Source organism: Vigna umbellata, chromosome 3 (assembly GCF_029865625.1).
Source record: "Vigna umbellata cultivar VRB3 chromosome 3, Vumbellata_1.0, whole genome shotgun sequence".
NCBI lineage: Eukaryota > Viridiplantae > Streptophyta > Magnoliopsida > Fabales > Fabaceae > Vigna > Vigna umbellata.
This window is the reverse complement of record NC_142167.1, coordinates 30,322,877-30,345,300: the sequence shown is the minus strand read 5'-3', so window position 1 is coordinate 30,345,300 and position 22,424 is coordinate 30,322,877.

Sequence of the window (22,424 nt, the reverse complement as noted above, 5' to 3'; positions counted from 1 at the left end):
AATACTAATAAATTAAGTGTTTTTCTTTCTAAAACGGTGTTACTTTTTAATTATTTAAACTAATGAAAAGAACACGATTATTAAAAAAAGATATATAAATTTAACTATTCAAAACAAAAATACATAGACACCTACTTTATATAAATTTTTTTTTCTTTGATTATGTTTTGAACTTTAATACATAGGCACGGTTTAAAGCAATTAAAAATACATAAAGAAAATTTAATGCTTAAATTTGATTCATGGCTAATTGATTAGTTGTAATTCATTCTTGAATAAATTTCCTTCTATAAAAATAAAATCCAGCCTTTAAATTTCTCATTTGAAATGGTTAGGAGTATAATAGAGTGAGTTTGTAAGAATTCAATTAACTTCTAAATATAGTATCTTAAGTTTGAAGTAAGTTGTGGCTGAAAGAAAAATTAAGTCTTCTTAAATCAAAGTTCTAGCTAAGTCAATTTGAATTAAAGGTTAAATTGAGTGAGTTCAAACTTAAGTTCGACTCAAATCAAGTTGGGATGAAAGTCGAGACAAGATAGTTTGGTACAAAATTCGAGACGAGTTAACCCAAATTAAAGGTTGAGACCTATTAACTTAGGTAGGAGGTTGAGATGGACTGACCATGCCAAAATCTCATACAGGACAAGTCGAGGTTGAAGGTCGAGATGGGTTAGCCTAAGGCAAAGGTTGAGACATGTAAGCTCGAAACAAAAGTCAAGCCTTATAAATAAAATTAAAGGTCAAATTGAATCAACCTAGGTTAAAGTTTGGGCCAAGTCAGCCTAAGCTAAATGTCAAATCAAGTCAATTTGAAGTTGAGTCAATTTAGTTGGGGTTCATAGTCAAGTTGAATCAGTCTAGGCCATAATTAAATCCAATCAACTTGGACCCATATTCAAGCTAAGGTTGCTCAGGCCAAAGGTCAAGATGAGTCAACCTTGGTCAATGATCAAGATGAGTCACCAACGCTAAATGTTGATCCAGGACGAAAGTTGAGTCTAGTCAACCCATATCAAAAATTGAGTGGAGTTTGGGTGAAGGTTGAATTGAGTTTGTCCGAACCATAGTTCAGGCCAATTTGTTCTGAGTCAAAGGTCAAATCAAGTTGATCGGAGTTGAAGGTCGAGTCAAGTCAGCTTGATCTATTGTCAAATGAAATCGTCCATGTCCGTATTTGTGATAAATCAATCCAAACCCATAGTTGAGTTAAATCGACCTAAGTTGAAGGTTAAAACAAGTTAATCCTAGTTGATGTTCAAAACGAGTCGGCTTAGACCAAAGGTCGAGAGGAGTTGGCTTAGGCCAAAAGTTGAAACGAGTCAACCAAAACTAAAGTTCAAAGTAAAGTCAAGATAAGACAAATAATGCCAAAATTAGCCATTCAACCTAAAAGTTGGTGTGAGTTAACTCAGACTGAAAATCGATCTAGGCTAACTCAACTTGAAGTGTCTAATAGAGTTTGCTTACACTGAGGATAAAGCTGAGTGAATCCAAATCCGATCCAACTTTGTTTATCTTGATCTTAGATCAATTTACTTAGTGTGAATTAGTTATGGTCCATGAACTTTTGAGGCTATTTTATTACTATGAATATCTTTTTTTTATGTAGGTCTTTTGGTTCTATGGATTTTTTTTCTTACTCTGAATTATGTGGGTCGAAGCTAGACTTTGTGAGTCTAAACCAAGTGAATTAGAATAAATTGTAATTATAAATGTATTTTGGTTGCAAGTGGAATAATTTCATTATTACATACTTGTATACTCTTAATATGAAGAATTCTTTTTGAAAAATAAATACTATAAAATTCTTGAAAAATTATTTAAATTTTTTTATTAACTTTATTTTCTTAAAAATGTACTTAAGAGAATAAAATCTCATACAAATTGTTAAGTTTTAATAATATTAGTTTCAGTGATTTTATAAACATTTTACCGAGAGTATTTCATACTATAAGTAAATTTTTTTGGGCAAATGCAATCCAGGAAATTCAAAATAGAAAGTTTCATTATAAAATGCCATTAATCCACTTTTATGCTGATTAAGTACAATAAAGACATATATTTTAAATTTGTCAACCAATAGACTTGTCAACAAAACACTAACATTTATTTAGAATGTTACCATTCTAATGTCTCACTTTTAAAGAAGAATAATAATGAAATTCTTTTCATAAATTGTTAATATTTTTCATCATCTATTAACTTTTTTTGGTAAAATACCCAATAGGAGTGTCCTTTTTTTTACAGTGTTTTAAGAACTGCAAGCAATTTTCTCTTCTAACATGCTTTCCATTACTGACTGAAGTTGATTAAAAATCATAAAATTTGATAAATTATACTTTTATATCAATGACAGTCTCTTTGAATGAAAAATGGGACTAGATTTTTTCTGTAAGTTCAATAAATCCAATCAATAATAGAGAAAGTTGACTAAACTTGATTTTCTCAAAAGAAAGAAATTAAATGAGAAAGTGAAATACTTCAAATTATAATGGATAGCAAATAGTGTAAGAAATAATTTAGATAGTCATTTTGTGTGTACACTTTTCACATAACCCTGATCGTTTCTTTGTAGATAACTTAACATAGCAGCAAAAAAAGAAGAAACTTTAACTAAATAGAAATAAGGACTTGTTAAAATTAACCTTATAATTAATATGTTTCATATAGAGCTTCAATTAAAGATAACTAAAATAGCTTCCTTAACTTACGTGTTGCATTAAATTGTTAAGACAATAATATGCACACTTACATTGAACTTTAACTCAGATGTATAGAGATTGAATTTATATAACTTCTAATTGAATGTTACCTCTAATTTATATCAGACACCACATTCGTTTTTGCCTCTTTTTTTTTCAAGGATTATGTCAGTTTCTTGTAAACCCTAAATAACTTCACAAATAAAAATTCACAAAAAGCGACATAAAATTCAAAAATCAAGTAAGCATGATGACATCATCATTAAAATACTTTTCTAAAAAAGAAAGTAGATACTCAGAAAGTCATAAAGTCACCAAGAAAATTGTTATTATTATATATAGTGAAAGTGAAATGACCAAAAACCTTATGAGTGGTATTGGTGAATACATATATATATATATATATATATATATATATATATATATATATATATATATATATATATATATATATATATATGCCTTTTCGTTTGCCCTATAAGCTGCCACGTGTAACTAGCCATATTATTCTCATTTTCATATTCATTTCATTATTTATTAATTATTATTATATGGCCAAAGTCCATGACACGTGGAAGTTTTACAATGGTTCTGTGAAAAAAAAATGTCCTAATCGTGATTGCAAGGTTTGCACACTCACATGTTACAATATATGGTAATATATTTTACTATTATACAAAAATGAGATTAGCTGAATTTTACATTTTTATGATAATTATGTCTATGTATTTATATATTTTGTTAAAGATTAGCCTTGTTCAAATCTCAATCTCAAGTATTAATGACGGTTTTCTTTGTCTTTAGGAATTTTGTTTTTAATTAAAGTGAAATAATTAAATGAAAATGTTATATTAAATAAGGTATCAATTATACAGTATTAATATGACCATCTTTTCCATTGAATTTCAATTACTTTCAAGTGAATTCTTGTATAAAATTCAGTAAATATACAAGATTCAATTAACTACTAGATTTTGGAAGCTATAGTTTCAACCTCTTTTTTAATGTTGTATAGGCTCAGTCATATTATTACGTGTATAATGAAAAAAATAAAGACTTTTATACGAATATTTTGAAAAGTATAAATTATGCTTTCTTTTGTGAGAAGTATTCAATAAAAAAATATTCCCGAATTATAAAAACTATTGTGTTTTATTATATCTTCAGAAGTATTCATTAAAATCATGAAAAGATAACTACTTTCCAAATGTGTTTTTCCACAGAAAGTCCATTTGAGTTAAAAATATATTTAACATATGCGATTTTTTTTATAAATTAAAAATTATTTTTTAATGACTAAAATATTTTAAAAAATAGATAGTCAAATCTGGTACATGTAATTTTTTTTATTACAATACGAATTTAATTTTAATTTTCATTCATTTGTCAATTCAGTTTTAATATTTTTTTAATAAAATCTTAATTTTTCTTATTAGTTTTTCAATTTAGTTTTTTTAACTTTTTTTAAATAATTAAAGATGTAACGTGTAAGTTTGTGATTTTTTTAATTTTAAAAAATTAATTATTTTATATATTTTTAAATTTTTAAAATATGGAATTCATGTGTTAAACTAGCATGTGTCATCAGAGTTAATGACACATTTTAGTGTTAATATCACATCACATGTGACTGCAGTTTCTATATTCATAATTTTTTTTAATTCGGTCCTAATTTTCTTTTTAAAATGAATTAGTTTTATCTTTTTCTAGATTGAAAGCAAATTAAATTTTAGATGGAAGTAATATTTGATTTAAGTGTCAAATTTCTTTTATATTCTTCCTCAAAAAATCTAACACAAAATACTATATCAATATCATTCATATTTTTATTACATATTTCTAATTTATGGTTAAAGTTGATTTAAAATTAGATGAAGATTTTAGAAGTGTAGATTGAAACATTCCAATTTAGTAATATAAAATTATTAAAATAAAACATTGCATTATAAAGAAAGAACAAAAACTATAATTTTATGAAGAATTAAATTCCTGAAGACCGAAATACTCCTATACCGCTGCTTTACCAACAACCTTTCGATGAGCCAACTGAAAAAGTTGTATCCCTAAGTTCACACCATTTAGGTGATTATCACAAAAGGGAAACAAACACACAAAGACAGACCACAGAAAAGCAAGGGTAAGCTAGAGTACGTAATTTAATTGATTACACTAATCATGCAAATTAAACAAATACATAAGCATGTGTCAATCGAGCATTTCAAGCATACAACGACCGACCATACACTACAGGCAATGACCGAACACTTGACTTGACCATCCGAATTGTATGAATATGTAGCTTGAGGTCGTTCGTGCACCTGGGGGTGTAGTAATTGGAAAACCATCAGCTGCCACCCGGGGTTAATCCGTTATAACTCACCTAAGACCCTATAGGCTAGGACCTCCTGCTATTCTCACGACATGACTTACCCATCTCTACTTGAGACTTGGTCATCATTAGAATGTCAGGATGAACGCCGTGGATTTCGCTGTCCATATTCATACTTTACCACCACCTTGATACCAAATCACTGAGACATTCCTCCTTGGAATTCTCTTTCACATCCATATTACAATTATCATACCATACTTTTTCTTTTTAAACCATTATGATAATGCATACATAAGCCAGCAAAGCAATTGGATCAATTAATTAAAACAACACACTGGAATAACTATGAATATAGACCAAACAGAAATCACCAACATAGAAGAACAAGACCGAACACCCTGTGAATGTTGGAGACCGAACGGTCAATAATAGATACAATTGAAGAGAAAACCGAGCGCTATTAATGATCGACAACTAGAGGATTCCGAGTACCACATCATGACCGAATACTATCACTAGTTCAAATACTAAGTTTAGACCGAATGCTTATGGCTTAGGCTGAATACCTATAACTTAGGCCGAACGCATTTAAGACTGAATACAAGTACGAGGTCGAGCACTAGTACAAGAATGAGCGCTACTAAGAATAGTTGCAGAATTATGATCAACCATTATCTTCACCAATTCCTACCACTTCCCAACTTCTAACCCTCCAAACATGATTCATATACCATTTTAAGCCTATCCAAAGGTACCTAAAATCGTTCTAACATCATCTCAAAGAGTCCCATACCAGATTTCACTCCCAACCCCAAACTATCATATTCGTATACCCACTTTCTTAAGATTAGAACAGACCGAACACTTATGCAGAGAAACTCCAACTAGTTCACAGGTTCCAACATTCACATATTCAACACAATTCAATCAAACATTCAAGTTACACATATGCAACCATCCAAACAATAATTTCATACATAGAAACACAATTAAATTAACTAGCTTCCCTTACCTCTTAACCGAATGAGAATCTTCTACCATTCCAAAAATTTGCTCACACTTCTAGAAAATCCCAAGAACATCTATGACTCACTGATTGATGAGGATAGACCACCAAAAGACCAGAAATGTGATTAGAAATGGGAAGAGGAAGCTGATGAACGCATGCAACCAGAAACTTGGCTTGCATTGCATGTGTCAAAAAGTTTCGGAATCTCACAAGAGCTTAAGAAATCGAGACATACCAGCTTTAAACAAGACTTTAATCGGTGGAAAATGATGTTTTTGACTCCAAGATTACTTAAGCTCGGCCTGATTGAAAATAAGATGAAGTAAGATGAGAGATTTTTAGAGAGAAGGAGAAGAAAAGAAGAGAGAAGAAGATTTGAAGAGAAATGATTGAATCAGAAAATAGGACGAACATTTGAAATTTTCCTTTATATAATAATATTATTTTAATATAAATCATTTGGTTTCATTATTTACACATACATGTCCACTTCAAAATCTTTAAAATTCTCGGTTCTTACATAAACAAACACTATTAATTTAAAATTTAATAGGTTAAAAATAATATAAACTATTTAATACTTAATGTGATTTTTATATTCAAAATCAATTAAGAAGCTTACCCTAAAAATCAATATAATATTTATATAAAAAAATTAAATTTGATCTCAATTTGAAAAAAAAATTATTCTATATAAAAAATTAAGCCTGATACATAATAATACCAGTAACATAATACTAATTTAATAAAGATATTTTTAAGTAAAAAAAGTTTAAAAAATTACAAATTAATAAGTGACCTATACAGTCTGTTGTCTGATTATTTATTTAGACATTGTTTTAGAAAAATAACTAAATTGAGTAAAATTAAATTAAGACTGAATTCAAAAAAATGAACTAAAATAAAGATTAAATTAGCCTTTTAATTTATTTTTTTTAACTCATGAGTTGAGAGGGAAGTAAAGGCAGAAGTGAAGGAAAGCAAGAGCCACATGTAAACCAAATGAATAAAAGTAACACGACAGACAGTGCCCACAAAGTGATGCACGCGGTCTTGGAAGACACCGCATTCCAACATCAAAAAGCACAATTGCTGACTGTGTCTATCTTCAACCAAATAAACCTATGCAATGGTTAAACTCAACAATCAACTTTCTCAAATACTATCAGCAATACCGTCAGAAACAATCTGTACTCATAAGAAAAATAATGACAAAAAAAGGAAGCAAAGAAACACTTTGGAGAGATCGCAAATTTCAAACACGTTTCTCAAGAATGTGCTTGGAGTTGTCTATGCAACTCAAGGAGTTTATTCTTATTTTGGCGTCACTGAACTGAAAAAAGATGTGAAAGCTAAAGAGGGTAACTTATTTATCAGTGTATATTCTTCTTTTTCACCTTAAATGGAGAAAGATTTGAAAGCTAATAACAGTAACTTTATTAATGCAGAAAATGGTGTCTGAAATGGATTATACCTACACCACTTGCTCATTGTTCATTTATAAACATATGCTTAAACCTTTTCTTTTTCCTATATTACCATTACTAAACATGTAGGTTATGTTATGACTCCATATTCTCTTAAGAAATTTACTGCATGATTTAACTGTAGTGAATGGAATTGTGATAATTAGTGTGGTCCATATGAGCCAGAAATGGTTCGCATTGAATGGTCAAACTTTGAGTGCCATTTACTGTGGTGATAATGGCTCATCAATGCATTCTTCATGGCAGTAGAGTGCTATGGATTATTACACCATTTGCCATTGGAGAGTACTCGCGAAGGTCAACAAGAACCTGCTACCGTTTCATTTACTAATTTAAGAAATATAAAGATTATACTTTTAAAGATAAATTTTAATTTGTTCCTAACAATACCTACTTATAAAATTACTTACTATTATTAGATTTTAAATTTAGTCTATAATTAATAATCAAGACTAATAACAATACATAACTAAAATCTTGATAACTAATATTCAAAATCAATTTAGATTTTCTTTTACAAATCAATTATTAATTTTAATTAATAACAAAAATTATTTTAAATATTAATAATTTTTGTCTTAATTAATATAATGATTATTTTTTTTAAATTAGTTGTTATTTAATATTTTTAGTAATTATAATCCTTTGAATAAATTTTCCCAAGCAGTTACTCTAAATTATAGTCTTAAAACACATTATAAATTCATCTTCTACGTTAAATGCAATAATAATAAAAATTTATTTTTGAACTTGCAAATACATATTTAATAGTTGTTTTTTTTTTTGTGTGTACACATCCAACAAAATTTAATTTTCTATAAATATCTTACAACATTCTAATGTTCCTAAATTCTAATTTCAAAGTATGTCTAGTCCAGTACAAATTTAAGTATAAATAAAGTACTCCTAATAAAATATTCAAATAATTATTTGTTTTCATTTCGAATAATTATTATGACATTTAAATATAAAAAATTGTAATTTACATTTTATCATATGTTTTGCTTTTGAGTTAAAATTTCAATTATTTAATTTCATTTTTGTATATGATATTTCGAGTATTTTTTTTTTCATGTCACTTATTTTTACTTAAACATGTCATATTTTATTTATCATGTGCTTTACAATTTATAATAAAATTTGATTCACGATCTACAAAATTAAAAAAAAAACGACTCAAGATTCAATTACCATAAATACAAAATAACATATAGTAATTAATTTATTTCAGCATTGGTTCGATATTAATTTATTTTATACATGATAGAAAAAAAAGTTCGATATTAATTTATTTTATACATGATAGAAAAAAAAGTTGATTTTGTCTAAATTATTAGATTTTATTTTATTGGATTTACTTTCGTCATCACCATACTACCATAATCAATTACGTCCTTTCTAGTAAAAGAACCTATTTAATATATTAGAATTATTTGGCACACTGCATGCAATAAGTAGATGTTATAAAAGCCTACAGTTACATAATCGGTTATATATGTGTACAATTAATCCACATGAATATGTGAAGTGAGATCTTCACGGCTAACACTTAAATGCTGGGTATAAAAGTTGTGAGACAAATAATGACATGTGAATAGACCGAACAAGGGAAAAATAAAATACAGAAAAACCCACAGTATGAATTTATTTCATCACGATGCAAATAATATGGCTATTGGTTTGAATTTACCAACTTTGCTATCTCTATATGTTGTTTTGACATGGTATGAATCTAACTACGAATTTAGAATTTAACTACCTTGATGAATGGTAGTATCTATTGTATAATCTCAAAGAATATACAATATGGAAGTGCTGAGAAGACCAAGAAGGTGAAGCTCTAGTCTTTTGGAAGGCAATATGGATTGTTGTCCATGACTGAACAAGAAACAGTGGCTGAATACTTCAATATGATGCAATTGTTGGTGAATTCAATGAGAGCATGCGGGGAAGATGAAAGTAGAAGAACTTCAAGGGTCACTGGAGGCTCATGAATTAAAGATGTTAAACAGGAATGCTGACAAGGCTAGTGATGAACAAGCACTGCAGGTGGCTCCACTCATGGCAAGTGGAAGAAAAAAACAAATTCAGATTCAATAAAGAATGGCGTTCAACAAATCAAGATCAGCCAAATGGTGGAGAAAAATCAGAATTCTCTAACAAAACCAGCAGCAAAGGTGGTTTTTGTGGCAGAGGAAGAGGGGGAAAGAAAATGCAAGATTTGAGAAAGATTTCGTGCTACAACTGTGAAAAATGGGGACATTATGCAGTAGATTGTTGACATGGTAAAGGGAAGCAGAAGAAGGAATCTGAATTGGAAGCACATGTGGCCCAAGATGAATCGGATGAAGAACCGGTTATGTTGATGGTTACTACACAGGATGAGGAATTCATGTTAGAAAATTGGTTCCTTGACACTGGATGCAGCAATCACATGACTGGGCATAAAAAGTGGATTTCAAATCTTGACACTAGCAGGAAAAGTAAGATTAGTTTTGCAGATGATAACACAATTGAAGCCGCTGAAATTGGAGATATAGTAATCAAGAAAGATGGGAAGAGTGTTACGATAATTGAAAGCGTGTTGTATGTTCCAGGGTGAAGTGTAATCTGGTGAGTGTTGGGCAATTGGTGGAAAAGGGTTTTTCTGTCAATATGAAAGGAGAACTGTTGAAGGTGTATGATTAAAATCAAAGACTACTTCTGAAATCTCCTCTCTCAAAGAATAGGACATTTCAGACAAGGCTGCATCAAGTTGAAAATCAGTGTCTCACTACATCTGTTATGGATAAAACAACATGGCTGTGGCACAAGAGGTTTAGCCATCTTAATTTTCCGAGTCTGAAAATGTAAGCAGTGAATGAAATGGTTACTGGACTGCCCATAATCTCATTTCCTGACAATTGGTGTGAAGGCTGTTTGTTTGGAAAATAACCTATAACTGCATTCAAGTCATACATGCATATGAGAGCAAAGGATGTGTTGCATGTTGTATACTCATGTGTGCAGGCCATTTGAGGTATCATCTTTGGATAAAAATTGATGCTTTGTCACATTTGTAGATGAACATAGCCGTATAGTGTGGTTGTATTTGATGAAGGCCAAGAGTGAAATGCTTTCAGTCTTCAAAAACTTCAGGGTTTTTAGTGAAAAAACAAAGTGGAAGGGTTCTAAAAATTCTCAGATGGAGGTGGAGAATATACATCCACTGAATTCAGAAATTAGTGCACATAGAATGAGATTCAACATGAGGTGACAGCTCCATACACTCTACATCATGATGGCCTTGCAGAAAGAAGGAATAGAACCATCCTTGATATGGCTAGAAGCATGTTACGTGAAAAGAAGCTTCCACATTCATTTCGAGTTGAGGCAGTCTCAACTACTGTTTATGTTCTAAACAAATGCCCCACCAAGAAGCAGGAGAACAAACTTCCGGAGGAAATTGGGTTTGACAGAAAACCAATGGTGAGCCATTTGAGGATCTTTGGATCTTTGTGTTACAAACACATCCTAGATGCTAGGAGAAGAAAGCTACAGGACAATAGCACAACCATGATAATGGTAGGATATCATCCTACAGGAGTTTACTGGCTGTATAATCCAGCAACCAGAGAAATCTGTATAAGCAGAGAAGTGGTTGTTGATGAAGCGGATTTATGGGAATGGACCGCTCAAAGTAGTGGTCTCAAGAGTCAGAATGTTTTTGTGGTTATTCGAGATGAGGAGGAAAATTCTGGTGGTAAAAATGGTAATGAAACAGTGCCTGTGGTGCCTGTGCAGCAACAAACACAGAGAACCGAGATAGAGAAATCTGCCAAGATCATTGGTGGATTTTGAAAATTTTCCAGATAAAACCATTTACTATGACTGATGAAGGAGATCTGTGGCACTTTTCTTTACTAGTTGATGCTGAACCTATCAATCATCTAGACGCTCTAAAACAATAATTGTGGAAGAAACCAATGGTAGAAGAATTGCAAGCTATTGAAAAGAAGCAGACTTGGTTTTAACTGATTTACCTGTTAACAATAAAGCCATTGATGTTAAATGGGTATTTAAGTCAAAACTCAGTCCTAATGGTGCTATTACCAAGAGGAAAGCAAGGTTTGTTGCAAAGGGTTTTCTCCAAAAGCAAGGTCTGGATTATTCTGAAGTTTTTGTACCTATAGCCAGAATCGAAACCATAAGGCTAGTGGTTGCATTGACAAATGGAAGAAGATGACTTTTATTTCAACTGGATGTGAAATCAATTTTTTTGATCGACCTCTTGAAAAAGAGGTATATGTTACTCAATTTGTGGTGAAAGCGTGTGAAAGCAAGGTCCATAGGCTGAAGAAGGCCTTGTATGGCCTGAAACAAACAACAAGAGCCTCGAAAAAGTTAATTGATGAATTCATGATAAAACATGAATTTCATAAATGTCCATCAGAGCATGAAGTATATGTGAAGCTTAAAAATGGATTGATACTAATGTGTACCTATGTTGATGACTTACTAATTACAGGAAGTAAAATCAGAGATTAAAAATGTTTAAAGGTGTCTTGATGATGGAATTCGAAATGACTGACCTAAGAAGGTTGAGATACTTCTTAGGAATGAAATTTGTTGAAATTGAGAAGGGAATTATTTTGATACTTCTTAGGAATGAAATTTGTTGAAATTGAGAAGGGAATTATTTTGCACCAGCAGAGGTATGCTCCTGAAATATTAAAGAAGTTTAGCATGAAAGAGTGCAATCATGCAACAAAGGTAAAAGTGGATAGCACTGGTTCTAAGCAAATGGTTGGTTCACTCAGGTATCTTTGCAACAATAGACCTGACATTTGCTTCTTAGTAGGGGTGCTTAGCAAGCATATGCATCAACCAAAAAATATACATTTGCTTGTAGCTAAGAGAATGCTAAAGGAACAACTGATTTTGGTGTGTTTTGTTTCCTAAGAGCAATCAAATGGAGAGCAAGCTATTGAGCTACTCAGATTCTGACTGGTGCGGAGATTGCAGTGACAGAAGAAGCACCAGTGGATTCTTATTCAGTTTGTGGAAGCACCGATTTTCTGGTGTTGTAAGAAGCAATCGATGGTAGCTTTATCTATTTGTGAAGCTGAGTATAGTGGTTGTTCTAGTGCAGCATGCCAAGCTACATGAGTTGAGTCCATTCTAACAACAATGAATGTTGAAGTGGAGAAACCTATTGATCAGCTACTTATTAACAACAAGTCAATTATAAATCTGACCAACAATTTTGTTTCTCAAGGGAGGAGTAAACATATTGAAACCAAATTTCATATTCTAAGTGTTAAAATAGAATGACTCAATTTCTCGCACCAAGAGGGGGGCAGGGGGGGGGTTGAATTGGTGGTGTATAACCCTCTAATCCTCTAATCAAAATATAGTTAGTACATAAACAGACTAGCAGCAAGAATCCCTTCTCCTACAACTACAGTCTAACCCCTTTAAGGCACCCTCAAAGTCAAGAACGCAACACGTCCTTCTTCCTGTAATCACAACAGGGAACTCAACCCAATCTTCAGCAGATTGTAGAACCTGATCTTGAAGTAGACACCCAAATGTGCAGATAGATCAAACTTTGAAACTCAGCAATCTTGCTTTTCAAGAACTCACAAGTAGTTGATCACCACGGTCAAACTTGTTTTCTTTGAGCTTTGTCTCTTTCTGTAAGCTTTACACTTTTTTGCAAAAGAATATGAAAATGTCATAATCACAAAAGTTCTTACAGAAATCAAATTCGCGTTAATATATAGATAAACTCGTATCAGACGCAATATAATCGACTTTTCTACTAATGCAGTCGAATACACCAATTCAGTTATAACAGTTAGTAACAGTCAAAACAATTAATTGAATTCACAATTAATGCAATCGAATAACATTTAATGCTTGGTCAACGCATTTAATAATATAGTCGTTGTGATAGTTATATCAAACATTAAAAAAATTCAAAACAGTAACAAACTTAATAGAAAACATATCGCATGCAATCAATTATGCAACAATGTTAAGCAAAGTTTTGAAAACTTTTCTCTTTGAAAAACTCTCACAGAACACTTGAAAAAAGTTTGTGCAAAGACACGAGTTTTAATCGATTCACCCCATAATGTAATCGACTTAAAACTGTTGTTTTGCCACACAATTAAAATTCAACATTACTGCTTGTGGTTTTTCTCATCCAAAAACATGTGCCGTGCATTCATGTATAAAATCAATTATAACATTGTTAAATGCAATGAACAACACAACAACAACACAATCATGTTCTCATATACGCATATAACATGTAAGCATAGAATATGTAACACATAATACACATGTGTTATTAATTATGCGTTGTCATCATCGAAAACTCAGATATTACTGAGATTGTGGGTTCAGCTAAACCAGTGCTCCCCCTATCAACAATCTCAACACTAAGGGAGCAAGTCAATAATGAAAGATTAAAAACTTGTCTATTGTCCCAGCCAACTACAATTGGCATATTTTATAACCAAACCCTTAAAGGGGGGGGGGGGGGGGAGGGGGGGTGAATTGGTGAAGTATAAAATTTAAAACTTTCAAAATCTTTTTCACCAAAAGAGATGCCTTTATACTTTTCTTGAAACACAAGTTAAAAGATTTTCAATGCAACGGAAATTTAATCGAATGAGTATAAAGTATAATCGATTGAATGTAAAAGAGTAGGGATAAGAAAGATCAAACGCTGAGTTTTTGTACTGGTTTGGCCAAGCCTACATCTAGCGTCCTTCCAACCACAGGAAGCCAATGCACTATAATGATCAAGGTTTTTACAACAAGATTTTTATAGAGACCTCACGTCAAAAATATAAAACACCTCTGCAACCCTTTAATCAAAATATAGGTAGTACATAAACAGACTAGCAGCAAGTCTGTTTAGTACATAAACAGACTAAACAGTCTAACCCCTTTAAGGCACCCTCAAAGTCAAGAATGCAACATGTCCTTCTTCCTGTAATCACAATAGGGAACTCAACCCAATTTTCAGCAGATTGTAGAACCTGATCTTGAAGTAGACACCCAAATGTGTAGATAGATCAGACTTTGAAACTCAGCAATCTTGCTCTTCAAGAAATCACAAGTAGTTGATCACCACGGTCAAACTTGTTTTCTTTGGGCTTTTTCTCTTTCTGTAAGCTTTACACTTTCTGCAAAAGAATATGAAAATGTCAGAATCACAAAAATTCTTATAGAAATCAAATTCACGTTAATATATAGATAAACTCGTATCAGACGCAATATAATCGACTTTGCTACTAATGCAGTCGAATACACCAATTCAGTTATAACAGTTAGTAACAGTAAAAGCAATTAATTGAATTCACAATTAATGCAGTCGAATAACATTTAATGCTTGGTCAACACATTTAATAATATAGCTGTTGTGATAGTTATATCAAGCATTAAAAAATTTCAAAACAGTAACAAACTTAATCGAATACATATCGCATGCAATCGATTATGCAACAATGTTAAGCAAAGTTTTGAAAACTTTTCTCTTTGAAAAACTCTCACAGAACACTTGAAAAAAGTTTGTGCAAAGACACGAGTTTTAATCGATTCACCCCATAATGTAATTGACTTAAAATTGTTGTTTTGCCACACAATTAAAATTCATACATTAGTGCTTGTGGTTTTTCTCATCCAAAAACATGTGTCATGCATTCATGTATAAAATCACATATATAACATAGTTAAATGCAATGAACAACACAACAACAACACAATCATGTTCTCATATACGCATATAACATGTAAGCATAGAACATGTAACACATAATACACATGTGTTATTAATTATGCGTTGTCATCATCAAAAACTCAGATATTACTGGGATTGTGGGTTCAGCTAAATCAGTGCTCCCCCTATCAACAATCTAAACACTAAGGGAGCAAGTCAATAATGAAAGATTAAAAACTTGTCTATTGTCCCAGCCAACTACAATTGGCATATTTTATAACCAAACCCTTAAAGGAGAGGTTATCAAGGCTGATGGATGAACTAGGCATTGTATGCTTGAATTAATGGGGAATGTTGTATAATCTAATTCAAGTAGTTATATTAGTTAGATGACTTGTTGTTAGTATTGGGGAGGTTAATTTAGTCCCACATCACTTAATACTGTGAGATGTTGTTTTGTATTTATCTATATATGCAATCCTTTATAAATCTTGAAAGATACAACAAAACATAAATATATCTCCTAGTGTAGTCATGGACTTAAACATTTGTACGTTGAACCATGTTAAATTCTTGTGTGCTCTGTGGTTGCAACTTTTTATGATCTTCCACATCAGAAAATGTTTGGTTTTGTTCTTGGGAATTTGGTTTAGAGTAGTTGTGGGAGCGTTTTTCAAAAGCAGTGAGAGCAATGGTAATGGAAGAAGTATGGCAATGGAAGAAGGGAAGGTGAAGATTTAGAAATACAATGGTAGTGACTTCGGGTTCTGGAAGATGTAGATAGAGGACTACCTATCTTAAGAAGTTGTATCTATCTTTAAGAGGACGAAAGCTAGACAACATGGAATAGTCAAATTGGGAGTTGTTAGATCGATAAACACTTGTTGTGATCCGACTGACATTAGCCAAGAATGTTGCATTCAGCATCATGAACGAGAAAACAACCACAAATTTGATGTAGGTATTGTCAAATATGTATGAGAAATCATTCGCAACCAATAAAGTGTATTTGGTTCGCAAGCTAGTCAACCTCAAAATGGGTGAAGGTAACTCGGTTACTATTAGCGAATTTTATACAATTATTGCGCAGTTAACATCAATGCAAATAATTTGTTATGATGAGGTGAAAGCATTAGTCTTATTATCATATCTTTCAGAAAGTTGGGTGCAATTAGTAATTCTACAAGCAACAACAAGTTGAAGTTTGATAACATTCGGGACTTGATCTTAAGCAAAGATGTTCGTAGGAGAAATTTAGTGGAATCTTACAGTTCTAATTTTGGTTCAGCATTGAGTGTTGAAAATAATGGAAGAAATAGCAAAAAATGTTGTAATCAAGGCCGAGACATATCAAAGTCTAGAGGGATACCACAAACAAAAAGTACGTAATGATATCACTTGTTGGAATTGTAAAAGAAATGGTCACTTTACAAATCAGTGTTGGGCTTCAAGGAAGAACAACAACAAAAAGAAGCAAGATGATGATCAAACAACAAATGCAGGAACAAATGAAATTGAAGATGCCTTATTATGTAGTTTAGATAGTTCTATTGACTCAGGTGCATCATTTCATACTACACCATCCTTAGAACTATAATCTAATTATGTTTCTAGAAAGTTTGGGAAGATTTACCTTGTAGAGGGTAAATCTCTTGATATTGTGGGAAAATGTGGTATTAACATCAAAACCTCTAATGGAAGTGTGTGGACTTTGAATAATATCAGACATATTCCTGCCTTAAAGAGAAACCTAATATCTATAGGGTAATTGGATGATGAGGGGCATTACATTACTTTTGAAGATGGACATTGGAAGGTAGTGAAAGACAATCTTGTTGTTGGTTATGGAAAGAAGCAATGATCTCTTTATATGATTGGAGATGATATCATTTGTAGAAGTTGACAACGGTTCCTCTTTGTGGCATCAAAGGCTTGGGCATGAGTGAGAAAGGAATGAAACTCATGATCTCAAAAGATAAAATACCTAACTTGAAGCATGTTGATGTTGGGCCTTGTGAACTTTGTATCTTTGGAAAGTAGGAAAAAGTTAGCTTTTGCAAAACAGGTAAGACGTCTAAAGTTGAAAGATTAGAATTAGTGCATATAGATGTTTGGGGGCCAACTCTAGTGAAATCCCTTGGTGGTTCCCAATATTATGTAACTTTATTAATGATTCTATAAGAAAGGTATGGGTCCACTTTCTTAAGAATAAATATGATGTCTTTTGTGTTTTTAAAAGGTGGAAAAAGGATGTTAAAACTCAAACAAGTTTAAAGGTTAAATGTTTGAAGTCTGATAATGGTGGAGAATATGGAAACATTGAGTTCAAGGATGTTTGCTCAAATAACGGGATCAAAATGATCAAGAAAGTTCCAGGAAAACCAGAAAAAAAATAGTGTGGCAGAAAGAATGAACAAAACCTTGAATGAGAGAGAAAGATGTATGAGAATCTAGCCAGGACTACCCAATGTATTTTGGGCAGATGTTATAAACACAACAACCTATCTTATAAATAGAGATCCATCAGTTCCATTAGATTATAAGTTATCCGAAGAGGTATGGTCTGGAAATGAGGTAAGTCTTTCACACTTGAAAGTCTTTGATTGTGTTTGATATATTTTATTGGATGCTAATAACAAAGATAAATTGGACCCTAAGGCAAAACAATTTTATTTAATAGGCTATGAATCTGACATGTATGACTATAGATTTTAGGATGACCAAAATAAGAAAATTAGCAGAAGTAAAAATGTTACTTTTAATGAAAACATGTTCTATAAAGACAAGAATGTAGAATTGGTAAATTCACATCTAGAGCAAGTATGATTAGAAGAAATTTCAGAGAGTGATGTAGTCTACAAAAGGAAAAATACATAATAGAGCTTGATTCAGAACCAAAACACATAGTAGAGTTAGAAACCCCTAAAGTCATGATTAAAAGATGGTTTAATAGGTTTGGAGGTCCCTATATTTGCGGGTTGGTTTCAATTGGGTCCTCCAATTTTGGAAGTGATCAATTGGGTCCCTAATTTGGTCAATTTGATTCAATAATAGCCTTTTCGTTAAATGCAGTTAACGACGTTAACTTTTTTAAGATGGGGCAAGCTGAGGCATCCAGGTAGCACCGTATAGGTGGATTATAACATTTTTAATTGTTACATATATTAATAAATGAAAATATAATTAGAAATTATTAAACATATTAAATTATTAAACATATTAAAGCAATGTTTCCTATTTTGGGGTAGCTTTTGTCTGAGAAATTGGGGAAATCTGCGAACTTAGGGTTCGTTGCTTGAAATGGCATTGTGCTGGCATTTGGGGAGCATCGCTTTTGCGTGAGAAATTAGTTAGACATAAGCTTTCGTTGTATAAAATTGTAGTGATTATCGGTGGTTTTGACTAGAAGCAGGTAATTTTTGGCGGTGAATCACGTGGAAGAGAAATTGAGTGACTGTGTTTATATGTGAGAGAGAAAGAAGGAATTGTGGAAGCTATCAAAACCACCGAGGATGTCTGAGTGCTTTACATCTTTTCATATCCTGCAACTCTAAGAGGTACACATATGTTTGCATATGCATACGCCATTAGATATACCAGCAAAGCTGAAAATGATAGAGAGGAGAATTTAGCTCTCTCTTTCTCTTTTTCAATTGTCTGTGAATAGTTTTTTTGATGTGCTGGATTTCTTTAATTATTATTCTTATTACTGATCAATAATTCAACCATTGGACAGAAGTAACCAGGATAAAGCTACTGAGGAGGGTTTAGTTATTTTTGTTGGTACTCGCTAGCCAGAGAAAAGAGATAAAGATGATGGTTTTAGCATGGGAATAAGAACGCCGTTACATTCATCGAGGAGACTAGTACTGCACACCATTGGTTATCTTTTCGATCTTGGATTAATTGTTGCAATTCTATGTCCCAAGATTTTCAACCAAGAATCTTCAGCTTCCCGAATGGGTTGGAGAGAGGAAGGGTGAGTCCACAGCAGCAGATCCGGAGGGACAAAGTAAGGTTGCAAGGAGGGTTTGAGGCAGCGCCATTGGTAGGGATAGAAGAAGAGGAACCGGTGTACGAGACTGCCGGGATGTTGTCGGAGATGTTCAATTTTCCGCATGCGGCTGCGGCGGAATTGATGGAGCAGCAGCCTGTGACGACCACGTTTAGGGCGGCGAGCATTAATGCTGACTCTGCAGTTGCCAATAATTTAAAAATGTTAAAAATACACCTATACAGCACAAACGGTGCCACCTAGATGCCTCAGCTTGCCACCTTTTAAAAAAGTTAACGTCGTTAACTGCATTTAACGAAAAAGGTATCATTGAATCAAATTGACCAAATTAGGGACCTAATTGATCACTTCCAAAATTGGAGGACCCAATTGAAACCAACCCGCAAATATAGGAACCTCCGAACCTATTAAACCTTAAAAGATCAAGTAGAACAATTGTAGCACTACAAAGGTATTCTCCTTCATTACACTACTGATACCGATGAGCTAGAGCTTTTTGTTGAGGCTACATAGTGAAAGGGTTCCAATAAAAACAAGGAATTGACTTCATAGAAATTTTCTCTCTTATTGTCAAGATGACTACCATCAGAGTTATCTTGAGTATAGTAGCTGCAAAAAATCTTCATCTGAAGTAGTTAGATGTCAAAACTACATTCCTACATGGGGATATAGAGGAGGAAATATTTATGGCACAACCAAAAGGTTTTGAAGCACAAGGCAAAGAATCTTATATGCAAGCTTCATAAAACTTCTATAGATTGAAACAAGCACCGAGACAATGGTATAAGAAGTTTAATAAGTTTATGAGAAACTTAGGTTTTCACAAATGTGAAGAAGACAACTATATCATCTTTGCTTTATATGTTGATGACATATTGATTGCAGTAGCTAATAGGACAGAAATTAACAAGTAGAAGAAACAATTGTCAGAAAATTTTGAAATGAAGGATCTTGGCCCAACCAAACAAATTCTTGGTATGAGAATTTCCAAGGATAGATCTAAAGGTATTTTGAACTTATCTCACGAGAAATATATAGAAAAATTGTTTAACAGATTCAATATTGGAAATGCTAAAACTAGGAATATACTTTTGGGAACTCACTTAAAGTTTTCAAAAGGGTAATCTTCTCAAACAGATGAAGAAGAATCTTACATGTCTAAAGTGCCATATGCATCTGTAGTAGGGAGCTTAATGTATGCTATGGTTTGCACCAAACCTGACATAGCACATGCATTGAGAGTCGTGAATTGTTTCTATCAAATCCTAGAAAGGAGCATTAAGAAGGTGCGAAGTGGATATTGAGATATCTAAAGGGCACTTCAAAGATGCATTTGTCTTTTAGAAAAAGCAATCTCATTTTACAAGGGTTATCTGATGCAAACTTGGGAGTAGATCTGGATGGTAGAAAGAACACAACAAGTTACATTTTTACGTTGGGTGGTACAACTATCAGTTGGAAGTATAAACTTCAAGGAAAAGTCTTTCTCAACCACTAAAGTTGAGTATGTAACTATCTTAGAAGCAGCGAATGAGATGATATGGTTGAAGAACCTTATAAAAGAATTAGGGAAAGAGCAAGATGACCCTCATTATTCAATGATAGTCAAAGTGTTATATATCTTGCTAAAAATCAAATTCTTCATTCTAAATGCAATCGCATTGAATTGAAGTATCATTTTATCAAACACTTGAGAAATGATGGAGACTTGTCTTTTTCAAAGATTCCAAGTGCAACGAATCCAGTTGACATGCTGACTAAGACTTTCACAACAAATAAGTTGAGGCTTTGTATTGCCTCAACCGACCTTCAAGAGTAATTGATGACGAATGCAACTACATTAGGTGATAATGTAAATCAAGCTCCAAGTGGGAGAATTGTTAGTATTGTGGAACTTAATTTAGTCCCACATCGCTTAATACTACAAGATGTTATTCTTTATTTAGCTATATAAACAACCATCTGTAAATATTGAAAGATACACCAAAGTATAAATATACTTCCTAGTGCAGTCGTGGACTAGACATTTGCATGCCGAATCATGTTAAATTCTTGTGTCTTTTATTTATCTCTTTCATCTTTTATCGTCTTGTTCCTAACACTTGTAACATTATAACTACTTTGTAAGTAGAATGGGAGTTTATGTAATATCTTAAACAATAAAAAAATTATTTATAGAAACATTTCACCAAAAGTGTAAAGTGCACACCTGTGATAGTTCTATGTGTTATGTGTATTAACCTTAAAAAGACCATCTCCAACAATATCATAAATTTTATCCAATGTACAAGCCTTCTACTATGGCTCATTTCCGAAGCCTCTATCTTAACTATCAATGTCTTTGTAATAACTAATAACAATGATGCCTAGGCAGACATCTTCTCATGGTTTGCAATTCCCTTACAAATTTTTTTGTTCATTAAAACCAAAAGAAATAAATAATTTAGCATAGTCTTTCTTCTATACGAGTATCAAAAGAAATTTGTAAATTTTCATTGATAATTAATAGAACACAATTGGTGGTAAGAGAGAAAAAAAGTCTTAAGTATTGAGTATTTGAATGCATTTAAGTAATATGTTAGTAATTCATTATTTACAATTTTGTAAGTATTTAAAAAGACTTTTGTACTGTATGACTGTGCAATTAGCCACAACTCAGACAATTAACTATAACCTGAATGATTAACCATTAAATTGGTTGCGAGTCACGAGCCCAGATGAACGACTAAACTGCTAACGTGATGTGTGATTAAGATCAATCAATTACCAGCTTAGAAGAGCCAACCAACGAGCTCGACTAAACAAACCAGTTAGCCATGCACTAGACCATACGGTTAACTACAAGCTCGGAAGAGCAAACTAGCGAGCTCGGCCAACCACCAAACAGACTGGCCAACTATGCACCATCCTATACGGTAAACTATCAGCTCAGAAAGCAAAGCAACGAGTCTGACCGACAACCAAATAGACTAGTCGGCCTTCCATCAGCTCAAATAGTTAAGAACCAGCCTAGAGAGGAGGCAACTAAGCTTGGATGATCACCAAAGAAACTGTCCAACCTTGAATTGCACCGATCGGAATGAACAATACTAGAATATATTAACCTTAAAACTGATTAACTTAATATTAAAGTATGATTACTTACAATTGGACGGTAATTAAGCC